At 47.5% G+C, this 23,539-nt stretch overlaps 1 protein-coding gene across 2 annotated transcripts in view; it reads left to right on the top strand.

The window, feature by feature from the left end:
* The window catches only part of LOC142787052 (solute carrier family 35 member F1-like), a 232,774-nt gene that overhangs the window by 44,166 nt on the left and 165,069 nt on the right, over window positions 1–23,539 (top strand). The gene's annotated exons all lie outside the window — the stretch shown is intronic.

The raw sequence follows: 23,539 nt of genomic DNA, 5'->3' as shown, positions 1-23,539 counted from the left end.
ACGAATTTCGTCCCATCAAGATAGACGTCAAACTTTCGCAGTGCAAACACGATGGCGAGGCACTCCTTTTCGGTCACGGAATAATTTTTCTCCGCAGAGACCAAGGAGCGGCTGGCAAAGGCCAACGGCTGCAACACGCCATCGTATTCCTGTAGGAGAACAGCTCCTAAACCCAGATCGCTCGCATCAGTCTGTACAACGAACGGTCTGGTCAGATCGGGGAGCTTGAGCTGCGCTGTCTCCGCTATGGCGTTAGACAGTCGGCAAAACGCCTCCTGCTGCTCAAGTCCCCATTGCCACTCGGCAGACTTACCCAAGAGTTTGCTCAAGGGCGCCTGCAGTCGGGCACAGGACGGAATGAAGGAACGGTAAAAGTTGACCATTCCTAGAAAGCGGCGAAGGCCACGTACGTCCTTGGGCACGGGAAATTCGAGAATAGCTCGAAGTTTCTCCCGATCCGGCTCTATGGAGCCTTCGCCCAGCGTAAACCCGAGCAAATGAACACGGGTCTGCGCTAATTGGACCTTAGCGGGGTTAAGTGTCATCCCGGCGGTCCGCACCCTCTCGAGCACATCGGCAACATGGGCCAAGTGCTCTTCGAAGGTTCGTGAATAAATCACGATGTCGTCGAGGTAGCACATGCAGTATGACCACTTTGCTTCCCCGAGGACGCGGTCCATGATTCTTTGAAACGTCGCAGGAGCATTGCAAAGACCAAAGGGCATACGAGTAAACTCGAACAACCCTCTGTGGGACGTGAACGCAGTTTTACACTGGTCACGGGTACCCATCCGGACCTGTAGGTAACCTTTAGAGGCGTCAAGCGTGGTAAAGTACCGTGCATCACCCAGGTTACCTACGATGGAGTTTATCGTGGGGAGCGGATAGGCATCCTTACGAGTCACTCCATTCAGACGGCGATAGTCGACGCACAGGCGATGACTGCCATCTTTCTTAGGCACCAGCACAATTGGAGACGCCCAGGAGCTAGACGAGCGGCGAATAATGCCAGCCGCAAGCATATCATCTAGCAACCCATCGATAATCTGCCTTTTGGCGAGACTGACGGGCCTGGGGTTACACTTCAAAGGAAGCGCGTCACCAGTTTCGATCACATGGCTCACAAAATCGGTGCAGCCAGGTTGATCGGTGAAGAGCTCGTCGTACTGACATAACAGTGTCGACAGACGAGCCTTCTGTGCTTCATCCAACTGAGTCGCGCAGGCGACCAAAGGATGTAGTGCCTCTTCGTGTCGTGCCGGTCGATCCAAGCAGGGGTTTCGAGCCGACGAGCGCAGAACGCCAGGGTACGACCCCGGAGTTGGCGCACGACACGGTTCGTGCCGCGCCTCTCGTTCCCAAAGGGGACTGTGAGAGGGCAAATGCGGTGAGCGGGGGCTTGGCCCCGAACTCTGCGCAGGGCACGTTTCCGACGCTTCTGCCGCAAAGGCGACGGTAAGCGCCGGCGGGCTGATGAACGGCTTGAGTTGGCAAAATGGGCCATCACGATAGCCGCCATTCGCAATGTCCACAACGATACCGGTTTTAAGGAGAAAGTCCCGACCGAGAATCACTGGAACATTGAGCCCTGGAAGATGAATAAGACGGCAGCGTCTCATTCGATCTCCCCATCGGACAGTCAACCTTGCAGCGCCTGCCGAATGGGCCACGCCTTTCGCAAGGGTGAATGTCGTTCGGCTGTCCCGCAAGCGCACCGAGTGCTTCCGCAAGTGGGACAACACCTGTTCGCCAAACAACGAGGCGCTAGCGCCCGTGTCCAGCAAAGCCGAAAATTCACGGCCGGCAATGGTGACCGGAATGAACGGCGCGTGCGTATCAGCAAGAAAAGTGCTTGCCCTGCACGCAGAGGGAAGAAGCAAAGGTTGGGTCGGTCGTGCATTCACGAACGACCCGGAAGCCCGTTTCCCTGCCTCGCAGGAGGCCTGGATCCGGTGCATTCCCTTGCTATGTGCCCTCTTTCACGGCAGCGGTAACAGCGCACTCCATCACGGTCTGTATTCCCAGACGGAGCAGCTTCGAGCTGTCGTGATCGGCTCGCTACGTTATCGTAGGATACGTTTCTGCGAGCCGCACCTCCAACATTACGTTGGGTCGAAAAGCGTCCCTGTATGGAGGTTTCAGGTGGAGCAGCGCAGGCTGCCCGCCTTTCATGCGTAAAGGGGTCAAGAGCGCGATCGCTCAACTCCCACGCACAGCCGGTTGCAGCCGCAAAGGCGGCGCCGAGAGGCTGTTGCCGTTGGGGAAGGGTCATGGCCCCTCTCCAAGCGCAGCGCGGCTCAAGGGCGTCGCTGGCTGGCGGCGGCGGGCGATAGGCGCGCGCGGCGAGAATGTCGCCTTGGATGCGCTTCGCCTCGGCGGCCAACGCTTCCAAATCACTGAAGCGGCCGCCGCGCAGGTAAGCCGAAAAAGTCGGATGTGCCTGCCGTATCACCCGTTCGACGCGTTCCTCGTTCGAGGCTCGGGGCTCAGCGATAGAAATAAGTTCATCCATCGCCCGTACATACTCCTGTAAAGACTCGTCAGGAGCTTGTGTACGGAGCTCGAGCTCTCGCCGCATCCTACTTTCGTAGTCAGCGGGTAGGAATTCGCGCAAAAAGACCGCACGAAATTCCTCGAGGTTTGCTGCACGGTAACCGGAAAGCCGATACCATCTCGCCGCCGTGTCAGTCAGTGCAGCTGGAACAACACGTTCGAGCACCACCTTGTCATCCAAACCCATCGCTCTCTGATAACGTGACAGAGAGTCGAGGTAATCTCGGGCGGTGAGCCGATCACCGTATCCGCTGTAGGTTGGCACAGGCAACATAACAGCGGGGTGACCGCTTTTCGGAACAGCCGAAAGCGTTTGCACAGCTCCCGAGAGTGCTTGGATCATCTGCACGGCGTTTTGCAGCAAAGTCTGCGTCGTCGCACCGGCTTCGTAGGAAACCGTTGGTGCGTTAGCGGCGCGGTCGAGCGAAGGCGAGCAGTCGCCCAGCTCGATCAGTGGGGCGGTTTCAAACAGACCACCGCCCTGCGCGCCATTCCCAGAGCAAAATAGGCTCCTTGTGGGATTTGCCTGTTGTCGAACCAAAGGCGCACTTGGTGCGGCTACCATCGACAATTCAGGCGCCTGCTCAGCGTGCGGTCGAAGTGTCGGTTGCACGGCTGATAGCGGGCAAAAGTCGGCGAGGGCCCCGTCAATTCCGCAGGGAACCGACTGCGAGCGCTGTGCCGACGAACTGCCATGCATGCCAAAGGGCGCATTAGCAGTCGGAGGCGCTTGTGCGTAACGTTCGGGTAGGGCAAGAGGCCCATTCCGAAGCGACGCGCCATCTCCAAAGGGAGCGGCTAGGCGCCTCGTGTCGTCACCGCAATAGGGGGTGCCGACACGGACGGGTGCAGAAGGGTTCCCGTTCATAGAGGCAATGGCCTCCGTGTGCAACGCGGCATCCGCTAAAAGGGACAGCGGACAAAAGTCCCGCGAAGCAGCCATGTTGCGACGAGCCCGAATCGCGCAGGCGAACTGACTCGCTAAGAGCAATCAAAAGCTAGAGCTTTTGATACCGCGTTGGGCGCCAGTGTGGTGTACACGTATCCCGAAGGAGTACGGCCACCAGCGTGGGTCCGGTCTCAGCGAGCCGCAGGGCACGCGTTAACCGTCGCCGTGGCGGGAAACACGATACTGCTCAAGTCGCAACACTTTATTGTGGCAACACCAAACGCAGTACAGCCCGTTGCAAATAGGCGCGGCGGGAAAGCAAGTAGGCTTATCCACGCCACGGGCACAAAGTACTACACAGGGGTGCCACGAGCACGTCTCCGCGGTAAAGCCGATCCACGGAGACACCGGAGCAAAGGCCCGGTTGCTCGAGCGAGGGCAAAGGCGCTCGCGTGGGCTTCGAAGGGAGACGGGTCGGCGTAGCGAGGCCACGCACTAGGACACCGTACCGCCCTTCGGCCGTGCGTACGCAGCGGGGCAAACAGCGGGTGAGCGTTCGCCTTGGGCGCGAGGCGCCGTCAGCGAAGTCCGACGAGCCCCCGACTGACGGGAGTCGACGGACGAAAAGATAGCGTGGCTCACCGTTTGCTGTCCCGGAGAGTATCTGACCGCTCCCGACGCAGCGCGCGAAAAACCTCTCTTGGGAGTCCCCGCGCGCGGCGCCACCGCCAACATCCGCTACCGGGTGAGGGAGTTAAACGTCACTCCGCTCTCCCACCACGGCAGACAGCGAAGGAGGGTAGACATGTCGGGACATGAGAACGGCAGAAAAGGCGGGAAAGCCCGCTGCCTTGTCCGGCAGAAAGGCGGGAAAGCCCGCGTAAAGGCAGCGGGCCAGCCTCAATTCCCACAAGTTCTCTCAGAAATATATGCGCACCGTCACAACAAACGTGGTTAGGTCAAATACGACGTGTCCTACTCGCTATTGTTGATCATGTTTGCATTGGTTCGGATATTCTCGGTTCAACGTTTGCTTATTACGTTCGTATGTGAGTTGTAAATAAAACTGTTTCACACAACTAGTATCAAAGATCAATACTTTCGCACTACGTTTGTCAGTTTCTTTATACAAAACATACAATAAAAATTTCATCTCGTTTGTGCCGATTGACTTTTGTCTTACTGAGAAATCAGTCAGCTTAACTTTCGCCTCTTCAGAAAACACGAACAAATAAAAAAAAAGAATAACAAAATTTTATGAACACATTGCCCAAGAGGCCAGCGGACCTGAAAACAGGCATGAGCGCATTGCGCATGCATGCGAAGTGGGAAAGATCATCTCAATTGTTCGTTCTTTCGCAATATTTCTAGAAGTCACCAGTTATGCCATGAAAGAAATTTTCTGTTCGTGATTTATTTCCTAGTAGGATGCCCGGCAACTGCCAGTTGTAACATCGGCGCTCCGCAGCTGAGAGCAAATACATTGATTTGCCGCCCACTGTCTCAAAGACGAGCTTCTTTTTGCATGGCAGCGCGCAGATGGAAGTTCGTCTAAGGAATACACCAGGGCACACAAAGGACTTAAACGTATATGAAAGGGGTGTAATGGGTTAAGCCAAGGGCGGCAATATGATCGAGCGAACATTAAGGTATGCCGTAACTTAAAATATGCTAAAGGGCCGTGGGCATCTGGCATGTTGACGTCATATTCTCCTCGCCAGACGCTCTCTCCCTCCCACTGCGCCAGCTGTGCACCGAGTTACTCAGCGTTTGCCTCGTGTACAGGATCCGTCAAAAGTTCCCATGCCGCACTGCCGTAGCAATTCACGGGATAGCATCCTGGGAACGTGTGACAGACCCTGTACACTACCGGACAGTGCTCACGCGTATGCTGCACTTGCTCCTGCGCTCGCCAGGCGTCGCAAAACTCGCTCTTCCTTCTTCAATTTTATCACGCGCGTGCCTCCTTACGTCACCAGTTGCTCTTATAGCTGTAACATGGTACAGTAAACTAGAAAGAAGGGTAGCCGGCTCACTGGCGTCGAATGCAGTCACGGGATCGGATGTCATGACTTGATGGCTGGTAGGTGTGATGCGATAGAAACACATGACGTCACGCGATGACGTCATCATTCTAAATCATCACGGCGTTGGTGGTGTGCCGACCCTGTAGGCAGTGCAAAAACCCTGTGAGGCTCAAAAAGAGAGAGAGAGAAAGAAGGAATGTGGGAAATGTATGGAGTTAACTAGAGTACGTTCAGTTTGCTACCCTAAACATAGGGGAGAGAATGAGGGACATAGCATGCAATGATTTCGACACCTGAAGCAGTATAGAACGACGTTAGGTCCAGAAAGGTTTCGGGTGGAAGTGTTACGAAGCAGAGACGCCAACACGGTCCCGAAGGTGCTACTGCTCCGAACTCCGCCGACAAGGTCTCCAGCTGTTTGGTAGCGTGTGTTACTCAGCTCGCAACTGCTTCTGCGCAGAGCTGATAGACGAGCGGACGAGATGACGGTGAGTTAAGGCAAGGTGTATGTACAGCATATAATTAGAGGCGTTACAAATTCGGCACTGGGGCTGACAGTTTAGGGACCCGAAGAGCCGAGATGTCTTCTCTCGCACGCTGTTACGAAGCGTACCGTCGACGAGGTTACGATGGGGGCCACGAAACTCGTTGCTGCCAAGGACACCGGGCGCGCCGACTGCGTGGAGACTCGAAGCATCGAGAGACTTCACTAACGCATAGGTCTACTGCCGGCGACGCGCCGCAGGGCTTTTTTTATAGGCACTGGGTGAATCCTTTGAGTGACCAACGTCCAACCAGAAGCGCCGCTGGCCGTGATGTCAGAATCCTCCAATGGGGCTCGCCGCTGGGCCGCATCATGCTCATCAAATCCGTAGCCGCTGCGCGTGGTTCCAGCCAAGGACGAGTGACGTTCCCACGCATTGCGTAAGACTCGCCAGACTGGAAGGCGCCCATTGCTTCAACGGGCTCATGGGCTGAAGGAGCTCGCTGTACGTTGCGGGACAGACCGGCGCTGCCGCTTCATGACGTCGTTGAGTCGATCGTGTCAGGCGGGCTCTATTGCTGGCCCTGACAAAGATTGCATTTGCAGTCGGTGTGGACACACAGGCGTGGACACGGAGTTCGGTGTGGACACGCAGGCGTAACAGAAGTTAAGGGGGCAAAATTTAATGCACTGACATAAAAGAAAATGAAGGTGGCGCACAGTGAATCACTAGTTTATCAACACATTCAGTGCCAGTGCCACAATTAGAACCCTAACTAATTCATTCGTTAGGATCGCTTTTACATTCTATTTGTTTACGCTTACCCTTTGTGTAGTAGCTAACCAGGTTATCTTCGGGTTAACAACCCTGGTTTTCATTTACATCCATTTGTTTTTTCTTAACACAGTTCTCAGTGCAATTCACGTGCATGGTGTCACATGCTTAGTTATAACTCACGCACGAACATTATTTTTTTGTTCACACACACACACACTCACCCAGTGCAACACGCCGTGTTAACGCATGCTGAGATGCGTATGTTGTGATAAGCGGCATGAAAACAGCAGCCAGCCGCTGTAAAAGTGAGGAGACAAAGCAGTCTGGAATCCAAAGAGAAGAACAATGGCGAAATTTATGCTAGTCATATAAAAGGCAAAACAAGAAAACTCGGAAAGCTCCCATGAAGTAGAAAACTATAGCAAATAGAAGCTATTTTCGAGTAAGTTCACAAGAAAATGAGCTTAAATAGATAGCGAGTGAAAAGCTTTTGGAGTCTCTTAACTAATTGCTTTTTCTTACTCGTCGCAGCAAGCATGAGCTGCTGCGAACGTAATCTGCATTGTACTGAATTTCAGTGGGCTGGCGGGAGCCATGCAAAGACGTCGGGACATGTTAATGCGCTCGCTAACAATAGCGGTGTAAGGGAGCTGCCGCAGCATGCGAACGAGGCGCGGCTAAAACTGAACTTCGTTATTGTGGCGCCTAATGAAGTGCCATCTTTGTTGTAACTCTGCAGCCGGTTTTAACTTTCGTGCGCCCAGCTCGTTTCAGTGATTCTCTAAGAAAGGCTAAAGCCCGCAAAATGAGTTTTCCCTCTTGTCTTGAATAAAGCCCAACTTTTGGAGAAAGTCGGCATCATCTTAATTAACCTTAATGAAGGCTGTAAGCCACGTTTTCCTGAGGCCCGAGGAGTGTGGTGCACTTGCTGGGGCGGGGGGGGGGATTCGTGCGCGTCATGTTACGCGAGAAATGCTGGGTCTTATAGTGAAGATCGAAGGACCGTGCTATTATATGTCGCAGATTGCATGAATGGCATCTAATCAATCAATCAATCAATCAATCAATCAATCAATCAATCAATCTGAAAGGCTCGCTGTTGATGAGCACGCATGTCTGAAGCAAAAATATATTCAGGTAACTTCGTCAAACTAACACAATAAGATACCTGAGGAAAGATGTACTGTATACTTTGTGAGTTTATGCGAAACAGCGTCATAAATACAACGATAAGAGAAAAAGTTGAAGAGAGGGGGGTGAAAACAGCTGAGAAATGAACGAAAGAAAATTTGGAGGTGACCTCCGTAATCCTGGTCATGGCTTCCAGGTAGTGGCACACGCATGTGGGCGTCTGCACTGTGCACCCTGGTGGGTGTGTTCTTTGGCTTAATCAAGGATTTTTTTTCAAACGTCGTTAGGCTTAAATTTGTGCTTCGTGTGCTGCCGAAGCGGATTTTGGAGGCAACGTATGTGGAACCGCGTTAACGATATCTACTCCCCCGGGTTGGTGGCAGAAATTTTTGCGAAAAAGGGTTAGCAGGGCAGCTCTTCGCAAATGGTCATTTCTTCGCTCTGTATGCTATCTTTCCGGTACTTATCTATGAAGCAGAAACATGGAGACTTACAAAGAGGGTTCAGCTTAAATTGAGGACGACGCCGTCAGCGATGGAAAGAAAAATGATAGGCGTAACCTTAAGAGACAAGAAGAGAGCTGAGTGGATCAGGCAACAAACTAGGGTTAATGATATCGTAGTTAAATCAAGAAAAGGAAATGGACATGGGTTGACCGTCTAGCGCTTAGGCAGGATAATCGCTAATAATTAAGGTTAACTGACTGGATTCTCAGAGATAGCAAGCGGGTTAGGTGGAGACGGAAAGTTAGGTAGGCAGATTAGATTAAAAAGTTTGCGGGTATAAAGTAGCAGCAGCGTGCACAGGACCGAGTTGACTGGCGGAACATGGGAGAGGCCTTTGTCCTGCAGTGAACGTAGTTAGGATGATGATGGTGATGATGATGATGATGATGAAGGTGATGATGAAGGTGGGAGGGGCGCGGGGGCTTGGTGTGCCACCTCCTGGCTACGCCACTGCCGCTACGCCAGGTACTGCGACAATCACAGATGTTCACAATCTTTGTACGGATTCATTATGTTAATGTTTCCCAATTATCCAGTTGGTTATTTTGTTTTTATCTTAAAAAACTATATGCCCTGATATCATATTCATTCGATATAATTGCCAATCAACGAGAACCATCGATTTCTATTTTTGAAAGACTTTCTTAGAACACTTATTGAAAAAAATTACCGCATCCTACAGTGAATATTGGAGGAGATTGCTCGGAGGTAATCGGGGTAACCCGCGAATCCACATCTTCTACCATAATGTATACACGTGAAAACGCTGTATATATATATATAATATAGCGCGCGTGCCGTTTCTCTAGTCCAGCCGTGCCACCTCTCGTTTATTTCTTATAATGTCCGCTTGTATGATCAATATATTGAGATTGAAATTGAAGTTTATTTTAGGCAAAAGGAAAAGGGGTACAATAAAAGGAAATGCACTAATTGCCTCTTTGCCTAGGGGACCGGCGAAAAGGCATGAAAGCTTGATGAAGCGCCTGGCCCCTGTAAACCCAAAATCCACCAAAATAATACGACGCTCAGCGTAAAATTAAACATAAATGTGTTGCTACATGCAAATCACATCTGTGCGAAGATTAAAAAAAATATATGATAGAAATTCGCTCAGGTAAGACATCCACAAATCATCTACGGGAACAACTAAAGAAAAACGGTTTATAGAATATACTCAAATGCTAATGTTATTTACATTAGGATACATAAAACACACAAAATGAAATTCAGTACAAAAGTACAAAAAGAATACGAAACAAAAAGAATGATGACGGTGATTATGTTTGCGTAGGCAGTAAGTAAGCCTGTATGTTCCTTTTAAAATTGCCGTATGAGCCAGTATCGTCTATTAGAGTAGCTAGAGTCGGGTGTTCGTTCAAAAAATGCAAAATTTGGTACAATAGTTTTTGTGTGCCGTTATTGGTACGTGGTGTTTCATATGTATATGCCCTATGCCGTAAATTGTGACCATGATCTCTCGGTAAATGGCTTTGATAAAACCCTGAATGATCAGATCGTACCTGTTTATAAATAAGCATAGTCATGACGTTGGTTATCGTTAGTATTTTATGTTCCTTGAAGAGAGGCGCAATGTGATGCCCGAAGGATACCCTATAGAGCTTTATTTTGTAAGATGTGAATTTTATGAGTGTTCGCTTTAGTCGTATTACCCCATACAATAAGACAGTAATGGAGATGTGAGTGAACAATTGAGTAATATAGTTGTTTTTTTTTTTAACCACGGAGGGAGAAGTTGGCGCAATTTGCACATGATACCCGTGGATCGGGAAGTCTTGGTACGAACATGGTTGGAGTGTAAAGACCAATCTAAGTGTTCTTGAAAAAAAATAGCAAGAAATTTATGCGCTTTGACACGTTCAATATTTTGTCCTACAAAAGATATTGTAGGCTCGCTTGCGGTATAGTCTTGTTGCGTGGTCGGAATAAAACATACTTAGTTTTTTGGGTGTTTAGTTCTAATCTATTACTCTCAAGCCATTTGGATAGATGTGTCAGCCGCAGGTTTGCTTGTTGTTCAAGGCGATTGAGGGAGTTGCCAGCGAAGAATATATTGGTATCATCAGCGTATGAAACTACATCGGGTGTTAGTGGTATATTAGGTAGATCATTGATGTGAATTAAGAAAAGCAAAGGCTCTAAGATTGATCCTTGTGGGACGCCACAAGTGATATAACCTATGTTAGATTTAGTGTCACCGAGACTACAGGTTTTCCCGCTCACTTTAATCCAAGAGCCAGCTTAAATAATCTGCACGCCATTAAAATAATGTGAGTGCCAAACAATTTAATCAATGTGCCAAGCATTCAATTCAAGCGCCAACGTATTTAATCCAAGCGCCAACTCAATGAGGCCGCGTGCCAGTGAGTTTAATCCAAGTGCCACCGTGTTTAATCCAATCGCCAATGACTTTAATTCAGGTGCCAGTCAGTTTAATCCATGCACAAAAAGCTGAATACAGGGCGTAAAAACATCAGTGCAAATGAAATGCAGTTCCTACCGTATAAAAGACAATAGTCGAAAGGTAGAATAAATCATTATTATTGGTGTTCACCGATGGTATTCGTGAAAAAAAATTACTGCCATGGTTCGCTTGAGCCGTGTTCGGAGTGCTTATACTTTGCTATGTGCAAGTTTGTATAATGAGGGCTTGCCACAAGTGGAATAATTTTAATGAAAGTGAAAAAAAAACTCAGGAACATATTACCGAATATTTTACAGCCCAATGAACTTCAGTGTCCGTCACTAAAGCTCATAATTGGCTTCGGCACACACTAAAGCATTACATGACCGGGACAGGTCATATAATGCGAAGGACAAGCTTTGTTTATAGGAGTGCCGGAATACATATCAAGGTATCGAAAACCTGGCCGTGGGCAGTGATTGGTCAAAGGCAGCTACATAATCAAGAAATTAGGAGGCCGTCGTGGGGCAGAGTGAATAAGAGATCATTCCAATATGTCTTTGTCCTGAAGTGCACATAAAACGCAAACTGATCATCTTGATGTGGCAATGAACGTTATATCTTACATTATTGTTTGCTCTTATCTTGTTATTCAAACAAAATCAATGTCTCCAATAATACGAACGGTACTGATTGTTCCTTAAGCTTGGTAGTATTGTGACGTACTGGACCAACATGATGAAACGAACACTAAGGAAACAAAATGATAATAACGCGCATTTGTCCTTGGGCCTAGTTTTTTTTTCTGTACGTGTTTTTTTACGTGGCATTATGCCTCTCATCGCACATTGGAAGATTGCGCAAACCTTGACGAAGACCGATCCACCGGTCGATACCATTGGTAATAAAATTAAGACAACCGCCAAGTTGTGTTTATTCTCTTCCCAAGCACGTTTGGCCCATTGGAAAAACTTCTTCAGTGTATATATATATATATATATATATATATATATATATAGGGAAAGCAAGAGTGCTTACTACTAATTATAATTATCCAAGAAATGCAACATAGCCACAGGTGAGTGTATCTATTAAAACAAAACTGTCTTATAAGACTCGGATACGAACGTTAGCAAGTCATCTTCACGCGAAGCGGCAGCCACGAAAGTTAAATTGTGCTGATCGAAGGCCGTGCTGTCAACGTGCTGTGTTTTTGCATGGAGTGGTGAGCCGCATCCAGCAGCAAAGAACGCCTGCAGGCTGTGCTTGATATTGTCACGTTTGCGATCTGTAGGCTTCTGCGTCACTAGCTTCGTCGAGTAGCAGTGGGCATCCAGCAACCAATCGACTGTGCTTGCACTGATTTTTACTCCTGGCATTTCTTCCTCCAGGGCCTCCTTTATTTGCTTTAATGTAAATGTGCAGTTTTTGTCGACAATTCGTCTCAAAGTACTCACGACGTCATGTCCAAACTTCTTTTTTGAACCGCCACCATGCTTTGATGTTTCTCTGTCGGTAGCAGTAGTCGATCTTGCTGTTCTAATGTTGATGCCTAGAGAGTCGGCCAGATGGTATAGGTCACCGCCACGCCTGTAGACGTCCACAATCCTATAGTCCTGTCGACCAGCAATACTCGGCTGTTTTTTTTTCTTTTTGACGAGGTTTGTCGGTGTTTCAAAGTGTGGTCTTCGTTTGCGTCCAGCCATGACTTCAAGCAAAGCTCTCTTCTCGTCTGCATATGTGCTTGTAAAAACGCACGTGTTTCAAGGAAACGAGCTTCAGCAACACTAAGTGTCGTCTGTTACATGAAACCGGAGCATCTCCTTTGATGCTTTTATAACAACTTAATTCCACATAAAGCCGATCAAATGCAAGTTTAGTATTTTTAAGTGGTTATTTCTGATTTTAAGAACGAATGAATGTCATCTGTCAGTCACTGTTCTCACTGGGCTGAGCACACCACTGCGAAAGCCTCAGCCAATAAGCAGCAAAATGCCGCCTGCTGAGCATACGAGGCGAATCTATGCATGTGCGATGGTGTACATGGTTAGCCGGAATAATGCAGTGGCGATGAAATATAGACTAACATAGACCCTATGAGCAAATACATTTAGTACCCATAAATGCAATTACTACTCACTGTTTTTTTTATTTTGAAGCTATGACACCAAAACGTTAGGGAAAAGTAGCACTGCGCACTTCATTTCATAAGCGCTAGCATGTATAGGGGAGAGAAAAGTTCTTCCTGTCACGTCATGTTTACGTTCTTTTGTCATTTATACTATATAAAGTGGCAAACTATGTGTTTCTAGTGCGTGGATTAAACTGACTGGCACCTGAATTAAAGTCATTGGCAATTGGATTAAACACGGTGGCACTTGGATTAAACTCAATGGCACGCGGCCTGAGTGAGTTGGCGCTTGGATTAAATATGTTGGCGCTTGGATTAAAGTTTGGCACAAGGATTAAATAGCTCGGCACTCAGATTATTTCAATGGCGTGCAGATTATTTAGGCTGGCACTTGGATTAAAGTGAGCGGGAAAAGCTGTAGTGTACTGCTGTCGGTTACTTAGATAGCTTTATATAAGATCTAGAGCCTTTCCTTTAATTCGGTATGGAGGTAGTTTTAGTAATGAAATATCGTGTTTAACCGAATCAAGCGCTTTCCTGTATATATGACGAAAAGATGCGAGACGGCGGTACTTAGAGTGTTCACTGGATGGGTGGATGCACGGACGAACAGACGCACGAACGGACACACAGACAGACGCACGGACGGACGGCAGCGCGGACGGACTGACGGAGTCTTCGTCTCACTCATTATCATAAATGCGCTCCGTGGATATGCTCAAGGCGTGGTTTCGTACTTCTGACCTTGCGAGATAAGGCCGGTGTAGCGCTTTGGATGACCCTCCCTCTCACCAGTTTTAGGGGCAATGCTTCTTAAAGCGGCACACGTTCGTCCCTCGCCGTAGTCGTAGTGCGTAACTAGTCTTACGCTTTGACCTGCAAGGTAGTGCCGGTGGGAGATTTCTCCTGTGCTTTGTTGAACAACAAAAAATTCGCAGCGCGCGCGTTAACTAAAAGCCGAATTCTCCTGTCTCTCATTCCCAATTAGCAGCCATTGGCTTGTACATTGAGCACTATCGGACAAGAAATGGTTGCTAGGTTACACTCGCTGGGCGTAACCTCCTTGCGTTTAGAAAGGTTTAGCGAGCGTTGGGCCGCAGTGCCATGAATACAGTGAACTAGTATATACCGTGAATTCGAGGTGGTTAAAGTTGTGAAGTAGACACGAAGCGCAAGCTGTAAGAAAGTGTGCGTGTGCCACCTCTCGTTTGGTCCTTGGAATGTCCGCCGGATGGCGGTGCTTCTATATGCGGAATATATGATGAAAAGATGCGAGATGGTGGTACTTGGAGTGTTGACTAGATGGACGAACGGACGCACAAACAGATGCATGGACGGACGTACGGATGGCCGCACGGACGGATGGACACATGAACGGCGCAGGGGTGGATGCATGAATGAACGCAGGGACGGACGCACGGATGGACGTGCGGACGCATGATCAGACGCACGCACGGATGGTCACACAGACGGATGCATATATGATGAAAAGATGCGAGATGGTGATACTTGGAGTGTTGACTAGATGAACGAACGGACACACAGACAGATGCATGGACGGACGCACGGATGGCCGCTCGGACGGATGGACACATGAACGGCGCAGGGGCGGATGCATGAACGAACGCAGGGACGGGCGCACGGATGGACGTGCGGACGCATGATCAGACGCACGCACGGACGGGCGGATGGACGCACGGATGGTCACACAGACGGACGCATATATGATGAAAAGATGCGAGATGGTGATACTTGGAGTGTTGACTAGATGAACGAACGGACACACAGACAGATGCATGGACGGACGCACGGATGGCCGCTCGGACGGATGGACGCATGGACGGATGCTGGGGTGGATGCATGGACGAACGCAGGGACGGATGCATGGATGGACGTGCGGAAGCACGAACAGACGCTCGCACGGACGGGCGATGGACACATGGACGGTCACACAGACGGACGCATGGATGAACGGAAGTAAGAACGAATGGACGGACGGATGCTTCGCCCCACTCTCCACCATTCACCCCGTGGATATGCTGTCATTTTTTTAAACTTCACGCGGGTACATTATTTGTCAGGACACTTAAAGCGGACCGTGGTTTTTACTCACTTTGGGGGACAAATTGCCTTATCCGTGAAAAACTGGAAACTATAGACCATGTTTTCTTATACAATGTTGGGAAGGTGTATTTTTTGGTATGTATTTAAAAGGAAGGTAAAGAAGAAATTACCTTTCAATTCTCATGGTATGAGATTTCTGCCAATAATTGATGAAGAGGGAATACCTTTTGGTTTTATTACGCTATGTGGCCTTCACTGTTTACGGCAGGCCCGCATGGCGGAATTTTATTGAGATCAGGATGCACGGCCTGCACGAATGTATTTCAGTGAATGCATGGCTTAGTTGGTTGAACTGCACAAAACTCGGGAGATTGTGCCTGAGTGGTTGTCGAGGGTAGAACCTTTGGTAGCACTTAAGGCATTTTAGTTTGTGTCCATCTCGTAGAACTGTCATCGCCTGTTTCTGTTATGCTTGTGGTTTGATGTACGCAACTACGAACATGCAATGAAGCAAAAAAAAAAGTTTCCTCGCCTCTATAGTCCATGGAACTGTGGCCCAACCCTCGGTAAACCTTGCTAAAACCAAGCACGTTACGTCCAGCGAGTCTAACTTGGCAACCTCTTCTAGTCAGACAGTACTCAAAGTGCGTCGTTCTCTTACTAGTTTTCTTTAAGAATCAAATTCAAGGCAAATTTTATTGGAGAATAAGGTGCCGATACTCGTCTCTCTAGGTTATTTCATCAGAAACAACTATCTTTTTTTATTTATGATTAACGTGCGTGGGTTTCCTCCTCAATTTAAAACAGTGCGCGCATGCCGTTTCTCTTGTACGGCCGTGGAAGTGGCTACATACTACTACTACTACTACTACTACTACTACTACTACTACTACTACTACTACTACTACTACTACTACTACTACTACTACTACTACATAATGGCCTCGAGGACATACCATGGTGCCACCTACGTGATGACATCACTCATAGGATGCCGGGTTCGTGTTGTCTGCTAGGACACCGCATTTCCTGCGCATTTGCTGTGGACACCGTGCACGCTTCTTTTGTTTTGAAGCTCAGTGCTTTATGAAGCGCTAGAACCTGACAATATAAGCAAGAAAAATGCGAATCGGTGGCCCCGGTGGCACTCTTGTGTCTAATTTGCATCGTAAAATTGCGACTAAGAACAGGTGCAGGCATGAGGGGCGATGCAAGCGGTGTCGCAAAAACAAAGCTACCTTATTCCAAAACTACGCATCCTATCTGTGACGTCAAAACGATCGCAGCACTGGCCCCTCTAGTGGAGACCCTCGTGGCCAATATCGCGGACGCACGACCCATGGCTTAATTAAGGAGTTTCGCTGCTAAAGCGCCCATACCTCCCCGAAGGGAATCGTGAGGAAATGCGAAGGCATTGCGTAGCGTCCTTAACGGCGTTTCCCACGTGAGAACTCATCGTTAGAAAATAATGTTTTCTTTTTCATTCTTACACCGTGCAGGCAATTAATAGCGCCGTTCGCAGCTCGTGACGTTTTGTTGCCGCGAGAAACGCGGTATGCGTTCCCAGCTCTAGTAGGTAGCGTGCATGGTTAAAGAATTGGCAGATCCCACGTACCGTGGAAATCGATGATATGCGAAGCACGAATGAGGAAAGCTAATATATCAATTTAAAATTAGCACAACGTTACGAGGTGGACGTAAATTGTGCCGTACATGACTTCCATGCCATTGCTATCATGTTTGAACATGTCATTTACCTTCGTCGTCTGTTCAGGTCACGAAATACCGTATTATGCATATGTGGAGCCCAGCGAAAGGCCGTGAGCACGCTATGAGCGCAGCATGTAGTGATGTTTTACATAACACGCATATCATGATTCTCAAGTTTGGAGGTGTCATTTACCTTCGTCGTCTATTCACGTCAGCTGATACCAAGTTTGGTATAATTGAAGCTAGCGAAACGACCGCGAGTGCACCATGAGCGTGGCGTGTAGTCATGACTAGTCATAAAATCATTACATTACATGCATGTCATGATTTACACGTTAGGATTTGTCACTTATGTTCGCCATGCAGTCATGTCATACCATATCAGTCTTGCACTATGTCATGTGACTTAAACCACAGCAAGGGCAGGAATACCATGACATGTAGATTATGACATACATATCAGTATTTTCGTGTTATGACTTGTCACTTATGCTCGTCATGCAGTCATGTGATGCCATACCCATTTTGGTATCGATACATTATCGAAATGTCCAGGAGAGCTATAAGTCGTAGGTGGCTAGCTAGCTAGCTATATAGATAGATAGATAGATAGATAGATAGATAGATAGATAGATAGATAGATAGATAGACGGACGGACGGACGGACGGATGGACGGACAGATAGATAGATAGATAGATATATAGATAGATAGACGGACAGACAGATAGATAGATAGATAGATAGATAGATAGATAGATAGATAGATGGACAGACAGATAGATAGACGGAGATAGACGGGCAGATAGATAGACAGACGGACAGATAGACAGACAGACGGACAGATAGATAGACAGACGGACAGATAGATAGAGAGACGGACAGATAGATACGCTCAAAGTCGCCGAAGTTCATGAAGAAATTCTTCGCATTTAAGAATACTATGGAGACAACGAAAATTGGCAGATCCAAGTACAGAGGGAATCGATGATATGCGAATCATGAATGAGGAAGGTTGATATGAAACTTTAAAATCAGGACAACGTTGCGAGGCTGACGTAAATTATTCCGTACATGACTTCTATGTGATGATTATGAAATTTGGATGTATCATTTACCTTCGCGTCTTTTCACGTCCTGTGATATCAAGTTTGGTATATGTGAAGCTAGGAAAGGGCCGCGAACAGGCTATGTACGTAGCATGTAGTCATGTCTTACACGACATGCATGTCATGATTATCATGTTTGGACGCGTCATTCACCTTCGTCGTCCGTTGGCGTCAAGTAATACAAGATTTGGCATATGTGAAGCTAGAAAAACGGCCGCAAGCGCATCATGAGCGCGGCGTGTAGTCATGTTCTTACATGGCACGCATGCCCCGCTGCTCTGGTCTAGTGGCTAAGATACTCGGCTGCTAACCCGCAGGTTACAGGATCGAATCCCGGCTGCGACGGCTGCACTTTTTATGAAGGCGAAAATTCTGCAGGCCCGTGTGCTCAGATTTGGGTGCACGTAGAGTACCCCAGCTGGTGGAAATTTCTAGAGCCCTCCACTACGGCACCTCTCATAATCATATGATTGTTTTAGGACGTTAGACCCCACATGTGAATTACATGACACGCATTTCATGATTATCATGTTTGCACGAGTCATATACCTTCGTAGTCCAGTGACGTCACGCAACACCAATTTTGGTATGCGTGAAGCTAGCGAAACGACCGCGAAAGCTCCGTGAGCGCGGCGTGTAGCCATGAGTTACATGACATGATTGTCATGATTTCCACGTTACGGTCTGTCATATATGTTGATCATGCAGTCATGTCATATCATACCTGTATTGCATTATGTCATGTAAACGAAACCACCGCAATAGGAGCAGCACTAAGAAATGTATATCATGACATTCATGACATACATCTCATGATTTTCATGTTATGACTAGTCACTTAGGCTCGTCATAGACTCATTTACGTCACACCAATTTCGGTATCTATACCGTTAATGAAACGGTCAGGAGAGCTCGAAGTTGTAGGCGGGCTATATATATATATATATATATATATATATATATATATATATATATATATATATATATATATATATATATATATATATACGCTCAATGTCGCCGAAGTTCTCTAAAAATGCTTCGCATTTAAAACAAACAGCGTGCACACATTTTCAAATATTCTTGAGAGGTGCCCAGCCAGCGAACGGTTGATAGTGAGGGGCGAGCCGATGGGAAAGTGGGGCGCAGAGAGGAGAGAGAGCGAACGTCGAGAGAAGGAGTGGTGAAGTACCGTACGTAATTTCTCCTACACTCTCTCGCATGATATGTTCCGCTTGCTAGGGAAGAGGATAAGCTCTTGCGCCTGCAGCTGTTGCTATGGAAGAGAGAGTGAGAGTGGCACCGCGGACAACGCCGGATGCCTGAGAAAGCCCGACTAAAAAATTCATTCGCATTTAAAAAGTTGTTAACGATTTAGAGTACTTGGTACTCTACTATGTGAGAGCAAAGATCCGTCCCGTGGATCATTGCTGTTGGTCGCTGTAAAGCACTAGACCTCTTGACTACTCACAGGAAATGCCACTCGATCGAGATTTCAGAGTGAACCACTACGCGTTTGAACCACATGATTTCTTAGGGTAGCTGCAAGCCTTTATGTGTTGTCAGGGGCTTTACATTGATGAGACGTAGGAATGTAGCCACAGAAGCAAGTTTTTATCGCAGGATGTACGCGCTCTTATCCCAGCGTGATCCTAATCCCTCATATTCTTTTCATTAGAGCGGAGAATGTCGTGCTTAGAGAACCTTCGCACTGGGGTGTCCATACATCGCCTGTCATCTCGACGCGGAACTGGTCACTTCTATACCTCTGGGTGTTACGTGTCCGTACTGTTCTATTCCAGTGATGTAAGCAGATTCATATCATGTCAAGTGTCACAATGGTTTTCGCTATAGCTTCCCGAGCAGCACAGGCCACTCGATACATGCTCACAGGTTCTACGAGGCACTGATTCAATGCATATGCAAGTGTTACAGCACACATACAATACAGATATAGACAAAGTATTATGCATCAAAGGACGCCTCATCGCAAAAAAATAATAAAGAGGGGATAAGCAAGCAAAGAAACCGTGAAAGTAGTAGTGAACATCTACCTTGTGCATGTATGCTATTTTCTCTCCATATATTTCCCTCTACTTCTTAAGCAATTCGAACAATGTGGAGATGTCATCGCAACATTCTTTGAAAGAGGAAATAAGGATAGCCAAAATCAACACATTCTTGAACTATTCTATTCTAAGGTACGAGCTACAGTAATCACCAAAACAACATGACTGGCATGCGAGCGTCAACTGTGTCGGCGCCCCGCGCGAGTACAGATTATCCTTTCAAGTTCACTCTAATCTAGTTGTGCCCTGGGGGAGCCAGATAATGGCCGGGTATAGGTACTTAGTTTTTACCTGGCTGCGTTGCTGGTCCCTCATCTGCTGGCGCATGAGCACTTGTTATCTGAAGACACCTGAAGACCTCTCGAGGACAAGTTCTTTACATGTTTACCACCGAGACTTTATGGGTGCGGTTAACGCATGCTTTCGCTGAGTCGTTCATATATATATATATATATATATATATATATATATATATATATATATATATATATATATATATCAAGGCACAGGATACATGGATCGTAAAGGAGGACTACTCACCAGGCTTCGTAGCAGCTCCCGCTGTCTACGGATCGTAATAATAACCCCCAGGACAGAGACTTCGCGAAGGCGCCTGCTCGATTACTAGGATAAAAATGAAAACGGCCCTGAGAGAAAGAAAATAAGGCTCGTACACGTCGGTTCGCGATGTACGCCGCTCGTAAACTCTTTTATTGGGTGAAGGGTGGAGCGTTTCTTTTTTATAACGTACAGTAGGCTGCTGTGTTACGGTGCGAAGCGTGGGGCGCACTTAACCTTGGAACTAATTTCCGGCCGTGAAAGCAAGCGTGGATATTTGGGACGCTTTTAGGCGGGCTTTCTCGAAAGGCGGAACGTGATAAACGAGCCGCGTTAACGCGATTATGGGCCAGCTCGTCTCCACGCGTCTTAAGCCGAAAAAGCTTGGATGTCTCATCAAACTCGAGAAGTTGCCGTCGGCGTCAAGGAGAATGGATTTCTCAAACAAGGCAAGAACAGCGAACGACGCGCCTCGTGGGTCCACGCGTCATACAGGATGCCTAGCGTCCACTAAATACCAACAGAGCAATGGAAATGACGGAGAGGAATTAGGCAGCAAAAGGCGTCATTTAAAGGAGTTATGATGTAATTTAGAAAGTAATTAGGAATTACTTGAAAGAAACCGATCGGGACGTCGATATAGCGCTGACGACATGCTCCCGCCGTCGACTCGTCTTAGTGCGTGATAATTTTTTTTCAATAATACAGGTGCTATTAAATAATGGGACAATCAAGAAGTGTTAAAGCTGTGTTGATCCGTTACTGTATGCAAAAACACAGCAGTCGTGATGCACGCTGTTGTGAGGGGAGTCCGGATTCAATACGACCTCATCCGCTTCTTTAAAGGAGCAGTGACATCAACTTGACGCATGTCGCGTTTTTGGCGTCAACGATGTGTAGTCATCGATGTCCTAGTACGAATTCAGTACTAACAATGCAACAGAAGGACGAATTAGTATGTCCAATGTCGATTAGTATGACCAGTATCGAAACCAATGCAAAACGGGTGCACCGCCCGCCGTGCGTTCGTTTCAACGCTGCCAAGCGGTCCCCTCCCGTGTTCCCGCGCCATTGGATCGCGTGGCCACATGGAATGGTGACGTGATTTTCGGTTGACATTTCGTCTGCTCGGCGTGTCTTCGCTTCCGCCATTGTCGTCACCACCGTCATCAGCGTCAGCAAGCGACAATGAAAACACTAAGAAATATTAAGCCGCGGCGATTCGTGGTGCGTTGAATCATTTTCGGTTCGATCCTTTTTCTGCAGCTGAGCAGTGACTCTGAAATCAACGCCCGACCGAGCAGCGATGAGGATGGTGAAGACGCAAGCTTGGGCCACTTGGGCCACGCTGTCTGGCAAGACGCTGCGTGCGTGTTACTTGATGGCGATGACTGCAGCTTGAATTAATCATACTATAGTGATCACAGCTTCACCACAAATCACCCGAAGTGGCTTAACAAAAACGCCGAATTCACAGGAATGGCCAGCACGAAGCAAGCGAAACAAAGCGAATCCGTTGCTAGGCAGCCAGGCGTCACCGCCAGACGGTACCACATGTAGACACCACTATGACAACACTGAAGCTGTCGACGTAAACTATCATTATCATTAATTGGTATGTGCGACAAAGATTGCCTTAATTTTACTACTCAACACTGGTGGACTATAAAAATGAAGGCAGCAGCGCAGTTCGCCCATAAATGGCCACGAAGTGACGTCAGTCAGATGAAGATGCTTTGTATACGTACTTACACATGATGTGGGAATACTAAGAAACGGGAAAGGCAATGGCGGCTACGAGAAGATCCCGAAGTGACTGAAGGCCTACGCCAATGACGACGGGCCCTTGTCGTGTCCGTGACTGTCTGTGATTCAACTGTGCGCCAAATATCAACGTATACGCACAACCCAGATAAAGCCTAAAAACGACCTATAAGCCACCATATCAGTCATTGGAATGGTGCAGATTCCTTGTTTCAAGCCTTGCGCGACTGAGTGCAAGCATCGTAATTTGTTTTTCTCGGCGCTATTTGTGCCAAAGTCCCGTAATTTTTTCCTGAATATTTTTATGCGCTCTTGTCGACGGCGTTATGCCATTGTTTAGAAATTGAGTGTGCTGCAGTGATGGGCCACACCCTTGAAGAGCCCCGCACACGCTCTGATCTGCCTAGCTATATGTGGTGGAAACGTCGAAGAATTTGCAGAATAATGCAGTCATATTGTGATATCGTGTGCGGGCCCCACACCGTGCGGTGCGCGTTGGGATCTCGTGCCACTAAACACCACGTCTAATGTTTTTTGAAGTATCTTGCACTAAGTCTACGATCGTGTATCATCGTTTGCATCGGGGGTTTCGAAGAGATAATATAGAGACAGACGATATTTATCTTGTAAGTATATTTACATTTCACGATACGAAAAGTGCAACTCTTATACAGTTAGAACACGTTTGGCAAGCGAGAAAAAGCGTACGAAAAAATACAGATGGTGACACCCCTTTAAAGTTCCCGAATCGACACACTGTGACGTTACAGAACTTGAAGACGTCTATACTAGCCAAAAAAAAAAAAACACACTCTAAAATCCGGTATGTGACGCTTTATTTACACAAAGAGGAGAGGGCGTGAAATTCAAAAACGAAACTTCGATTTTCGCATTCATCTTCTATCAACAAACGTATATCAGTGATTGTAAGGATAACAGAGTACTAAAAGAACACTTCTTCAATTTAAATTGATTTGTTGTGTGAATTCAGTGTCACATCAATCTAGAAACTGACAAAGGAAGCTGGGAGAGAAGAATGAACGAAAAAAAAGGTTGTTTATCAAAGTGAACAGTTTGTAAGCTGAATTGGCAAACATAAACAATTTCTCTCCATGATAAGGCAACAACCATAATAATTGTGGAGGCTTAATCTCTCAAAACCACCATATTATTTAAAGAGACGCCTCAGTAGAGGTCTCTGAAAAATTTAATCACCCGGGTTTTTTTTAACGTGCACCTAACTCAAGCACACGGACTTCAAGCATTTTGGCCTCTGTCGAAAATGCGGCCGCTAAGCCGGCGTTCAAACACCTGACATGCCGGTCGATAACGCTTCACTCGTA

Source organism: Rhipicephalus microplus, unplaced genomic scaffold, assembly GCF_043290135.1.
Source record: "Rhipicephalus microplus isolate Deutch F79 unplaced genomic scaffold, USDA_Rmic scaffold_43, whole genome shotgun sequence".
In the NCBI taxonomy this organism is placed as follows: Eukaryota; Metazoa; Arthropoda; class Arachnida; order Ixodida; family Ixodidae; genus Rhipicephalus; species Rhipicephalus microplus.
Note: the sequence above shows the minus strand (reverse complement) of the source record. Positions and strands in the feature narration are given on the sequence as shown.